Raw genomic sequence first — 13,035 nt, 5'->3', positions numbered from 1 at the left:
GTGGCGTAGATGATATAGAAGGTTAAAGCATTATTTTGGGGCTCAAGATGTTTAGGAAATGTAACAACCCTTTACCGTTTAGCAATAATGAATTTCTACATTAGGATGACTATAAAAAAGCATGGTGATAGTGTATGATTATGCCATTTAAAAGAATGCCCTGGGACTGAGACTACCTCTAAGCACAGCCTGTTCCCTGAATCTTCCCACATAATCTGCCCATATCATCTAAAGTTTACTTTTGCTCACACATTCTTTTTCTTTGTCCTAAAACAAACAAATGATAGTGATTTTGGGGGAATTGTTTTCTTTCATCAAACAACTATCAAGCAGAGCTGGTATTGTCTTTTAAAAAATATTAGCAACTGGCATAAAATTGAAGTCACAATAAACTTTTTTTTTTTTTTTTTTTTTTTTTTTTTGAGGCAGTTCTCACCCTGTCACCCTGGCTGGAGTGCAGTGGTACCATCTTGGCTCACCACAACCTCGTCCTCCCGGGTTCAAGCGATTCTCCTGCCTCAGCCTTATCAGTAGCTGGGATTACAGACCTATGCCGTCACGCCCAGCTAATTTTTGTATTTTTAATAGAGATGTGGTTTCACTATGTTGGCCTGGATGGTCTTGATCTCTTGACTTCATGATCCACCTACCTCGGCCTCCCAAAGTGCTGGGATTACAAGTATGAGCCACTGCACCCAGCCAAATTTCCTTACGAATGTTCTCTTCTAGAAGTGTTAACATTATTATTTGGGAATGCTTGATGAGAATATACTTCACAACTTTTAATATTATATCTCTGCGATCAAGCAGTGCTAAAAAATAAGCGGGGCAAATATCTGACTCTTTTTAAAAAAAATTGGAAGTTGAAATTAAATGATTCTGTCATTAGACAAGAAACAAGATTTTTTATTAGAAAACCTGAAAACCAGAAGGTAATGGAGTAATTTGGAAGTATTGTGTGGAAAATTCTTTCAAGTTCTAATTTTATATCAATATCAAATATAAACATTTGATATAAAATTAGATAAATATAATTTTAAATATAAATATAAACGTTTGATATAAATGTGACAATGCAAAGATTTTTTTAGACAATCAAATAATGAGAATTGATTGAAGACATGCACTAAAAGGAATGGTTAAGAAAGCTACACAGAAATTGTCACCAGAAAGAAACTTGAATCTATAAAAGAAATAAATCATTCCAGGACTGGCATGAAGAAAAGTAGAACCCAAACCCGAAGTGGGAGGAGGGCCTGAGCTCAGGAGTCTGGGCAACAAAGTGAAACCTTGTCTCAAAAAAAAAAAAACTGGGTATGTTAGGCACACCTGTAGCACACCTGTAGTTCTAACTACTCAGGATGCTGTGGCAAAAGAATGGCTTGAGCCTCATAGATGCAGTGAGCTCTCATCCCAATCCACGTACTCCAGGCTAGGCAAGACCCTGTCTCAAAAAATAAAAATAAAAAGGAAAGGAAAGTAAATATCAAAGGCATGTATTCTTATTTTAACAAATCAAAGATAATTGCATAAAGCAAAACGTTAAGAAATTATGAATATTATATAAATTTAAAATATAAAGAATACAAAGAATGGCAGATATTAGTTATACGCTGCTGCAGTGTTCGTAAGCTACAGGCAATTATATGATATATGTAAATTCACTGTGATAAGTTAAAACTGTATATTATGAAACTTAGAACAACCACTAAAACTGTAGAAAAAGTGGTATAATTAATAAGCCAATAAAGAAATTTAAACAAGTAATAAAAAATACACCTTTAATTCAAAGACAAGCAGCAAGACCAAAAAGGAATAAGAACAGATTGAGCAAATACAATTCAATTAATACGTTGATGGTTGATAATTTATATCCAAATATGTCAATAATTTTATTGTGTAGATGGTCTTAGCATCCTACAATAGCATGAAATGTAAACAAAATCAAATGGAAGCTGGAGAGGCTGTATTAATATCAGACAAAGCAGGGTTCAGATAAGGTATTACAAGAGATGAGGAGGGATATTCAATAATCATAAAGGAAATATAACATTCTTAAATAATATAATCACCAAGGATTTAATATAATCACCAAGGAAATATAACATTCTTAAATGCTGAGTGCACTTAAAAATAGAGCTTCAAGTTGCATGGATGAAAAACACATAGAACCAAAAAGAGTACCAGAAAAATCTACAAGTATTGTTTGAGCCATTCTATTTCAGTAATTGATACAGCAAATAGAAAATCAGGACACAGAAATCTGAAGAACATCAATGAAATCAGTGTAATTTATGACAGAATACTACTCCTAAAAACAGCAACTACGCATTCTTCTCTAATACGAAGAGTTCCCACCCAGTTTCTCCTATAGTTAACATCTCACATTACCATGGTACAGTTGCCATGATTAAGAAACAAACTTTGGTATATTAATATTAACTAAACTTCACATTAGATTTCACAAGATTTTCTACTAATGTATCTTCTCTGTTCCAGAATCTTAACCAAGATATTACATTGCATTTAGTTGTTACATCTCCTTAATCTCTACTGGTGTGTAGACATTTTCCTATTTCCGTGTTTTTTGTTACTTTGGCAGTTTTGGGAAGTGCCTGTCAGCTATTTCATAGAATGTGCCTCGATTAGTTTTATGCTGTTATTTTACGTATTCCTCTTGATTAGGCTGGGTTTTTGAGTTTATGGAAGATCAAAGGTGAAGTATCTTTTCTATCAACAAGACTTATCACTAAGGATGTTTACCTTGTTCACCTGGCCAAGGTAGTATTTGTCAATTTCCTTCATTGTAACATTTCATTTTTACCATACTCTATTTTTTGAAAATAAATCACTAACTGTTAACACTCAAGGGAAGGTGAGAGGTAGATAATTAAGCTTCACCTCATGAAGGGGAAAATGCTATATATTATTTAGATTATCTTTTTTAAAAATGTTTCATTCCCTATTTATTTAGTCATTTTAAATTCCATCAGTATGAACTATAGGATATTCATTTTTTACCTTGTTTATAATTTAATACTGTGCATAGTCTATAGATTATTAATATTAATTATTAAGCTATTAATAACATTTATTGAGTGATCATTAATTTTGATTGAGAGGCATATCAAGCTTTCAGCAAACTTGCTTGTTTGTTGTTGCTTTCTGGCCAATTAAATGAGACTTACTAGAGTGACTTTTTATTTAAACATGAAGTTCACATATAAATAAATAATTTATCGTACTGTGTTTTCCCATCTTTCTCCTATTTCTGAAATTTTTCATCTTTTCTTATTGACTAGGTAAACCTTTAGAAATAGAAATATTAGTAAACATTGGTGTCAATATCATTATTACTACAAAGAAGGACATATATTTGTCATGCTCCTAAAAAAGCTACACATGAACTTAAAATTTTTTTATATATCTTGTTTCAACTTAAAACACTTCTGCGAAAAATAACATACGCTGTTCATTGCCAAGTATCTGGTACATATCCAGTCATTCTGTCACATCTACAACAGTAATTTTGCACAAAAATATGTTTCAGCATATATCCTGAAAGTTCCTTTAACATTTACATATTCAATGAACTTCATGCCAGATTTCGTTATCCCTGGGAAACTTGATTGTCAGGATTCGAGGCAAGGTGAAAATGTTCCTACCTGAATCCTAGAGAGAGGCAGTGGAAAGTATTCATCACAACATTGAAATACATAAAACACTCACTGTTTCTGTCCAAATACCTTATCAATGGAATGGAAAAACAAACAAAGAACAGTAAAATTTAGAAATTTAATTTAATTTAAAATCCAATAAAATACCTAAAAAACTCAAGAGATTTCTAAACTTTCACATCTAAAGCGAATCAAATCAGGTAAAAAATTAGTCAAATGCATACTACTATTTGTTTTGTGATTGAATAAAATAGAAATGTTATCATCAAGTAGAAAACAATTGCAAATATTAGAAATTTCATCTCCTAATGAGAACTACCAGAATAATTTCAGTAATGCTTCTTGATCATTTTTTTTTGAGTTGGGTATCAAATATATAAAAAATATGGTATTGCCTTTATCTAAAATATTTCAGAAATATATATATATATATATATATATATATGTAAACAATATGGTATTGCCTTTATCTAAAATATTTCAGAAATATATATATATATATATATATATATATATATATATGTAAACAATATGGCATTGCCTTTATATAAAATATTTCAGAAATATATATATGTAAACAATATGGTATTGCCTTTATAGAAAATATTTCAGAAATATATATATATGTAAACAATATGGTATTGCCTTTATAGAAAATATTTCAGAAATATATATATATATGTAAACAATATGGTATTGCCTTTATATAAAATATTTCAGAAATATATATATATGTAAACAATATGGTATTGCCTTTATAGAAAATATTTCAGAAATATATATATGTAAACAATATTGTATTGCCTTTATATAAAATATTTCAGAAATATATATATATATGTAAACAATATGGTATTGCCTTTATAGAAAATATTTCAGAAATATATATATATATATGTAAACAATATGGTATTGCCTTTATATAATATTTCAGAAATATGTATATATATGTAAACAATATGGTATTGCCTTTATCTAAAATATTTCAGAAATATATATATATGTAAACAATATGGTATTGCCTTTATCTAAAATATTTCAGAAATATATATATATGTAAACAATATGGTATTGCCTTTATCTAAAATATTTCAGAAATATATATATATGTAAACAATATCATATTGCCTTTATGGAAAATATTTCAGAAATATATACATTAATGTGAACAATCCTCACATTCATTCCTCAATATCATTCATCAAATGTATTTATTTATTTATTATACAGAGTTTAACTCTGAATAATATTTATTTATTACTCTGAATTTATTTATTTGTTTTTCAAAGTTAATTTGAAACCAGAATGATTAGTCTAGGTATACAGAAGAAAGAACTTCACTGACTAAAAACTCATTGAACCTTGTCTTTTATGGGGTGCCTAAAGAACTAAATATTTTAGTCTAGGCAGTTTTAGGTGTGATTCTTTTTCTAGCTCTAATATTCAGTAATTTAGTGGTTCTCAGCTGGCAGCAATTTGTTCCCTGCAAATTGCAACATTTGAAGACTTTTTTTTCAAGTTTTATTTTAAATTCCAGGGTACATGTGAATGTGTATTTGTTACACAGGTAAATGAGTACCATGGTGGTTTGATGCACAGATCAACCCACCAGCTAGATATGAAGCCCAGCATCTATTAGCACAGCCAGAAAAATTTCACGTAAAAACTCATTTTCAGGGGCTATGGTGTTACCCACAGCATACTAGAATGTGACTAATACAGAGTTGGAATGTCATAATAGCCCTATATTTTCTTCATGTTATAGTATAGCACTATTATTACATTCTGGCCAATTTTATTTTTTAAATATAAATTTTTAAAAATTACATGTAAATTAAAATATGAAATTGCTCATTTGATAATTGTTGTGGGAGTTTTGAACACCTCTTTTTATATGAATGTTATGCAAATTTCTGCTGACATTCTTCCAGTTGCCCTATTGCTTACCATTTCTTTGTAGATATTCAAGATCCTGTTAATGTGATTACATTTACATTGGGAAAAGGCAGGTGCACAGAAAGAACAAATTCTACTTGTCATGTATGAATTCATTATCATAATAACAATAGATCATTAGCTTATTTTAATCCAGTTTCTCAACATGAACTAAGAACATACTCTATTTGATTTCCACTTTTGAAAATTTGTGAAGGTGTATTTTACGGCCCAGAATGTGGTCTGTCTTGGTAAATGTTGCATGAGAGCTTAAGGAGAATATGCAATCTGCTATTTTTGGGTGAAGTATTATATAGATGGATGTCCACTAGATCCTGTTGATTGGTGGTGCTATTCAGTTCAACCTCATCTTATTGATTTTCTGCCTCATGGATGTCAATTACTAATAAAGAGGTGTTGAAGTATCTAGCTGTAATAATGGATTCATCCATTTCTTCTTGCATCTTTGTTTTGTCTTAAGTATTTAGATGCTATATTATTAAAGATATTAAGAATTGTTATGTCTTCTCTTTGACACTCTATCATTGCCCCAAAATCTTTATGTAGTACTCTTATTTATTCTTAGCAATTTCTCTTACTCTGAAGTCTGCCTTGTCTGAAATTATTATAGCTATTCCAGCTTTCCTTCGGTTGTATTAGCATGACACATCACATCCTTTCATTTAATATATCATGTCCTAATATTTAAAGTGGGTTGTTTTAGATAATATATTATTGGTTGATGTTTTATAACAAACCATTCAGACAGTTTCTGAATGTAATGATAAGTATTTTTTATATTTACACCATTGGTGTTCAAAGTGATTGTTGATAGATTAATATCTGTCAAATATTTACTGTTTTCTTCTTACTACTCTTGTTTTTATTTTTTTCTTGTATGATTTTTTCTGCTTTTTATTGTTTTACTTGAGCATTTTCTTTGATTTAATTTAAAAATTGTTTTAGTTGTGCTATTGAGTTTGTAGCATATATTCTAAACGAATCCAAGTTATCCTTTACATAATACTATATCATTTCTCAGGCAGTACAAGTACCTTAGAACAGAGTATACCCAATTCCTCCTCCCATCCTCTATAGCATTATTATCATTCATTTTGCTTATCTGTAAACTGAAATCATTTAATATGTTGTTATATAATTCTCATCCTTGCTCCTCTGTAAGTACAATGTCCCCATTCACCCTTTCAATTACACAGCATCCGTCAGGATTTTTTTCTTTCTCTTCTGTTTTCTGTGGCTTAAACATGAGATGCTAGGTGTAAATGTTTTAGTGTTTCTTCTGCTTGGTGTTCTTTAGGCTTCCGATGTCTGATTTTGGTACCTATCATTAAATTTGGGATATTCTGTCATTTTTGCAGCAAAGAGTTCTTGTTTCTTCCTCTCGTTCCTCTCTTTCTGGTAGTCTCATTATGAATGCTATACCTTTCTCAATCGTCCCACACTTGTACGATATTTTGCTCTAATTTTCTTTTCTATTTTGTCTTTGTGTTTCAGTTTCAAAAGTTTCTATTGATATATCCTTAAGCTCACTGAATGCAATGTTGTTTATGTCCAGTCTATTGATTAAACCCATTCAAGACATTCTTCTTTTCAGTAGTGTTTTTGATTTCCAGTATTTTCTTTTAATTCTTTCTTAGTGTTTTCTTCTTTCTGCTTAATTGTCCATTTTTTATTGCACTGCCCACTTAAATTGTGCTGTGTTTACTCTTTGCTGTGTATGTCAGAATTTGACAATTTTCTGCTGTCTGCTTATGTGTCCCTTGTTGTCTTTTGGTGTCCCTAGAGACCTCTTCTCATATAACATTAAGAATGGACAGTTCTTTCAGGGTTTTGTTTTGTTTTGTTCTGTTTTGTTATATAGGAGACTGACTGATGTGGTGGTAAGGTGTGTGGGGAAAAGAAGTATTCTTTTGTCCTTTAATTAGGTCTCAGTCTTTTAGTAAGTTCCCATCCTTGAACTACAAATATAAATATATGTATATGTATATATGCACGTTGACCTTTAACCTTTGGTCGGGCGCGGTGGAGGGAAACGCCTCCGTTCTCTATATAAGGAATTTTCCGGCCTCTCTGGGCCCTTTTTCTCTTTGAGCGCGGGGCGCCGTTAGCGTATGCTTGCTCTTTCTGCTGCTCCCCAGCTCTCGGATACAGCAGACGTCATGGGTTTCGGAGACCTGAAAAGCCCCGCTGGCCTCCAGGTGCTCAACGACTACCTGGCGGACAAGAGCTGCATCAAGGGGTAGGTGCCATCACAAGCAGACGTGGCAGTGTTTGGAGCAGTGTCCGGCCCACCGCCTGCCGACTTGTGTCATGCCCGACGTTGGTATAATCACATCAAGTCTTACGAAAAGGAAAAGGCCAGCCTTCCAGGAGTGAAGAAAGCTTTGGGCAAGTATGGTCCTGTGGATGTGGAAGACACCACAGGAAGTGGAGCTACAGGTAGTAAAGATGATGATGACATTGATCTCTTCGGATCTGATGAGGAGGAGGAAAGTGAAGAAGCGAAGAGGCTAAGGGAAGAACGTCTTGCACAATATGAATCAAAGAAAGCTAAAAAACCTGCGCTTGTTGCCACGTCTTCCATCTTACTGGATGTGAAACCGTGGGATGACGAGACAGATACGGCAAAATTAGAGGAGTGTGTCAGAAGCATTCAAGCAGAATGCTTGTGGGGCTCATCTAAACTGGTTCCGGTGGGATATGGAATTAAGAAACTTCAAATACGACGTGTAGTTGAAGATGATAAAGTTGGAACACATAACGCTGGAGGAGCAGATCACTGCCTTTGAGGACTATGCCCAGTCCATGGATGTGGCTGCTTTCAACAAGATCTAAAATCCATCCCGGATTATGGCATTTAAATAAAAGCTTGGAAGATTTAAAAAAAAAAAAAAAAAAGCATTTCACAAATGCTTCTCATGGAAGGCAGGAAGGAAAAATGGAGCTAGAGTTAGATTACCCTGAGTTAATTCATCTCTGGTAAAACCCCAGTCAGGCTCTGGTAAAAGAGATTTCTTTAGTATAGATATTGTTATGGGAAATAGAATGCTTTGGTCATATATTAATAATAACTACTTTCCTCCTCCTTCTGCAACCAGATTTTCCTCCAGTCTTCATTGTGAGAGCATGTATTAATATAGTCACTATTTTTTTAGTTCATTAAATAAACATTCATCAAATAACATAGTATAGACTCACTTATAAAAATTCAAGTATAAAGGTGAAAAATTTACCTTTGCCTTTATGGAAATCAACTTTTGTATCAATAATTAGACTTACTTTAATTTATTCCATAAATATGACTAATCGGATTTATTACAAATCTGACGCAGAGTGATTTATTTAAATAATCAGGAAAAGACTCTAGACCACATAATAAAAAACATTTTAATTACAATTAGATTATAATATATTGCAGATTTTTAGGAAAAATTGACAAATCTGGTTGAGAGAAAAAGCTCTTGGCAAATTCCAAGAATCTGATCAGTTTCAATTCCTCAATCGTCAATATTGCATTTTAACAAGAGGAAACTACTCCTTCCTTCCTTTCTTTCTTTCTTTCCTTTATTTTCTTTCTTTCTTTCCTTCTTATTTCTTTTCTTTCTTTCTTTCTTTCCTTCTTATTTCTTTTCTTTCTTTCTTTCTTTCCTTCCTTCTTTCTCTTTATTTCTTTCTCTCTCTCTTTCTCCTTCCTTCCTTCCTTCTTTCCTTCCTTCTTTTCTTCCTTTCTTCTTTCTTTTTTATTTATTATACTTTTAAGTTTCGGGGTACATGTGCAGATCCTGCAGGTTTGTTACGTAGGTATACGTGTGCCATGGTAGTGGTTTGCTGCGTCCATCTGCCCATCATCTACATAAGATATTTCTCCCCCAATCTCCAACCCCCTGCTGTTCCTGTGTAATATTCCCCTCCCTGTGTCCATGTGTTCTCATTGTTCAATGCCCACTTATGAGTGAGAACACACAGTGTTTGGTTTTCTGTTCTTGTGTCAGTTTGTAGAGAATGATGGTTTCCAGTTTTATCCATGTCTCTGCAAAGGACATAAACTCATCTTTTTATGGCTGCATACTATTCCATGGTGTATACGTGCCATATTTTCTTTCCCAGTCTGTCATCGATGGGCATTTGGGTTGGTTCCAAGTCTTTAGTATTGTGAGCAGTGCTACAATAAACATAAGTGTGCATGTGTCTTTATGGTAGAATGATTTATAATTCTTTGAGTACATACCCAGTAATAGAATTGCTGGGTCAAATAAATGGTATTTCTATTTCGATCCTTGAGGAATCACCACACTGTCTTTCACAATGGCTGAATTAATTTACACACCCACCAACAGTGTAAAAGCATTCCTATTTCTCCAGATCCTCTCCAGCATCTGTTGTCTCCTGATTTTTTAATGATCGCTGTTCTAACTGAAGTGGGAATCCACTCCATTCTTTAATAATTTACCTCAAGATTCAGTATCTTAGAGCAAGTAAATATGTCTGGCCAAACGTAGATATATTCTTATCTTTCCACTAACGAAGAACATTATATTGGGATAGATTACTTCAAAAGGAGAGTCAAAAATGAGAAGGAAGGCTGTGTGCGGTGGCTTGTACCTGCAATCCCAGCACTTTGGGAGCCTGAGGTAAAAGGATAACTTGAGGCCAGGAGTTCAAGACCAGCCTGAAACCCCCTCTTAGAGAGGGGGGGTTTGTAAAAATACAAAATTTAGCCAGCGTCATGTCAGGCACCTGTAATCTCAGCTACCTGGGAAGCTGAGGCACAAGAATTGCTTGAGCCCTGAGAAGTAGAGGTTTCAGTGAGTGGAGGTCACCCCACTGCACTCCAGCCTGGGTCACAGAGTAAGAATCCATCTCAAGGAAAAAAAAAAATAGAGTCTGAAAGAAGTAATTCCCTAACAGATAGCTGGAAAACTATACAAAAACCAGAAAGCACTGGACACACAGAAACAATCATGACATACAAAAAACAGTGTTTAAGTTTATAATTACACAACTGATGTTAGTTCGGTGCAAAAGTAATCACGGTTTTTGCTGGTACTTTCAATGTCAAAAATCACAATTACTTTTCTACGGACATAATAGTTCCTCAGAGACATTTCTGTTCTTGCCTTTTGTTCACTCTCTTTGGGGATTTAAGGCATAGATTCCTCTTGGTTTTATTTTCTTCTCCATTTGTCAAAGTTGAACAAGCAACTCAACGATTTATGGTCAGTGATTTTTATAAACTATAATCAAGTACTTTTTAAAGGATTGCTAATTAAATTTAAATGTTTAATGCATTCTTAAGGCAAGAAAAGAGGAAATGATAATGATTATTAAAAGCAGATGCATTTGTTGAAACAAGTATTATTTATTTTATTCCAAGGTAAGTCCCTAGTGACTATTAAAATGGACTTTGTAGTTATTACATAGGTAATTGATAAAAGGGAGTTTGATTTGTTGATTTTGATGCTATGTATAGGCTTAGTGGGTTTCATAGATTGCTGTCACTTATCCATCATGAGTTCTAAAACCAAATGCTATCTTCACATCAGTCAGGGTGAATATCGTAGCTGGCCTATTTTATTGACTGGAAAACATTAATGTACAAGGATTAATAGAAATGGAACTTGGATTCTAATTCTCAACAGAAATGCAGGCTCTGTTGCTCTGGGAAATGCTAGGTAAAATACAAAATTTATGACAATATCAATTAAAAATATATATCAACCTCAGAAAATAATATTGGAGCATCTTTTAAAGAGTTTGCCCATACTAGAAAATTCATTTTTAAGACTGATTGTTATGTTTACATTTTTCTGTTACTCTATCTTTTTTATAGTAAGAAATCATATAAAAAGTATTCTATGGTAAATGTTTTATACCTTTGGGAAGTTATTTTTTCCTTCCACTTCTTTGCGATTAAGCAAATGAATGAATAACTTTCATTTCTTTAATACATCTTTATTTTATGCTTACAATGTTCCAAATACTGTTTTAGGTGTAAAAGCTATAAATAAGCATAGCTCCACCTATCAGAAAGCTTACTGTTGTAATAGAGGGGTGACTCAGAATTCTGATTGTTCAGTAAGTGGCAACTGAAACTTCCTTATATCCTGTAACTTACAGAGGCAGGAATAGGTATCTCCTTTAAGATAAGGATTTTTTCCCTGAGAAATTAAAAAATATATTAATAAAATTCTACAGTTGTAGCACCAGCATATAAATAGCACCAAAAATTATGGTTACACATCGTAAACAATAATTTAAAAGTCCATGTGAGGCATATTTTGTTTTTGTTTGTTTGGGTGGATGGATGGGTGTATTAGTTTCCCAGGGGTGCTGTAACAAAGTACCAAAATTAGGTGGCTGAAAAGAAGAGAACTTTATAAAGAAGAGAAGTTTATTGTATCGCAGACTGGGAGCTAGATATCTGAATTCAAGGTGTTGTCAGATACATGCTCCCTTTAAAACCTAGAAAAGTAAATGTTTTCTTGCTCCTTCCTAGCTTCTAGTGGTTTGCCGAGCAAGTCGTGGTATTTCTGAACTTGCAGTGACAATGCCTCCGTGTCTGCCTCTGTTGTCAGATGTCCATGTCCTTGTGTGTGTCGTCACATTGCGTTTGCCTCTGCTTATCAGGATTCCAATTACATTAGGCTGCAGATTACCCGAGTGACCTCATCTTAATTCGATAACATCTACAAAAATTCTGTTCCCAAATATGGTCACATATACGGGTACTGAAATTAGGACATCAGCATATTCTAACAGTGGGTTTTAGCCTTATTGTAAATTTATTCTACTATAGGAAAAAATCTTTTATTAAAAAGAAACCTCTTCCTAATGTTACATAGGAGTGAATTTATTGTATCAAGTTGAGATTAAAATGTGTACCATCACATGCCTTCATCAATAAGAAACAAAATTTAAAGTACTAAACAAAATTTTAAAAATATAAAAAAGCAGAAATTAACAATAGTATGGGCTGACAAAAATAAAAAATAGAAAGTAAGAAAGTATTGGAAAAAATAAGTTAATCAAAAACTGACTTACATGCTTGAATAAAGAAGAAAGACACAGAGTAATGCATTGGAGATTAAAAATAATGAATTATCCACAGACACAGCAAAGTTAATAGACTTCTAGGAAAATGTAACTTGCAAACACTGGAGTAAGATTTTTAAAAATCTCAAAGAAATAGATGATTGCTTAATGAAAGAGGAAAGTTCCCTGATCGCCTTAGCAGGACCTGCTCAAACCCCTTACGGGAGTGGGGATCACACAAACAGACAGGGGTAGGAGCTAGGGCACTAGACTCCAGCCCCACAGCAGAGTCCATGGGCAGATCCTGTGACTACCAAAGCCCAGTGCACTCGTTTAGCTTTGCCATCCATGGACAACTTTAGTGTTATCC

The 13,035-nt window shown here is 33.2% G+C and overlaps 1 pseudogene; it reads left to right on the top strand.

Annotated features, from left to right (window-relative positions):
* The first annotated feature begins 7,757 nt into the window (after positions 1-7,757).
* LOC101040325 (elongation factor 1-beta pseudogene) lies at positions 7,758-8,468 on the top strand (annotated as a pseudogene).
* The last annotated feature ends 4,567 nt before the right edge of the window (positions 8,469-13,035 follow it).

This window comes from Saimiri boliviensis, chromosome 2 (assembly GCF_048565385.1).
Source record: "Saimiri boliviensis isolate mSaiBol1 chromosome 2, mSaiBol1.pri, whole genome shotgun sequence".
Classification (NCBI taxonomy): Eukaryota; Metazoa; Chordata; class Mammalia; order Primates; family Cebidae; genus Saimiri; species Saimiri boliviensis.
This window is presented reverse-complemented; position numbering and strand designations above follow the sequence as displayed.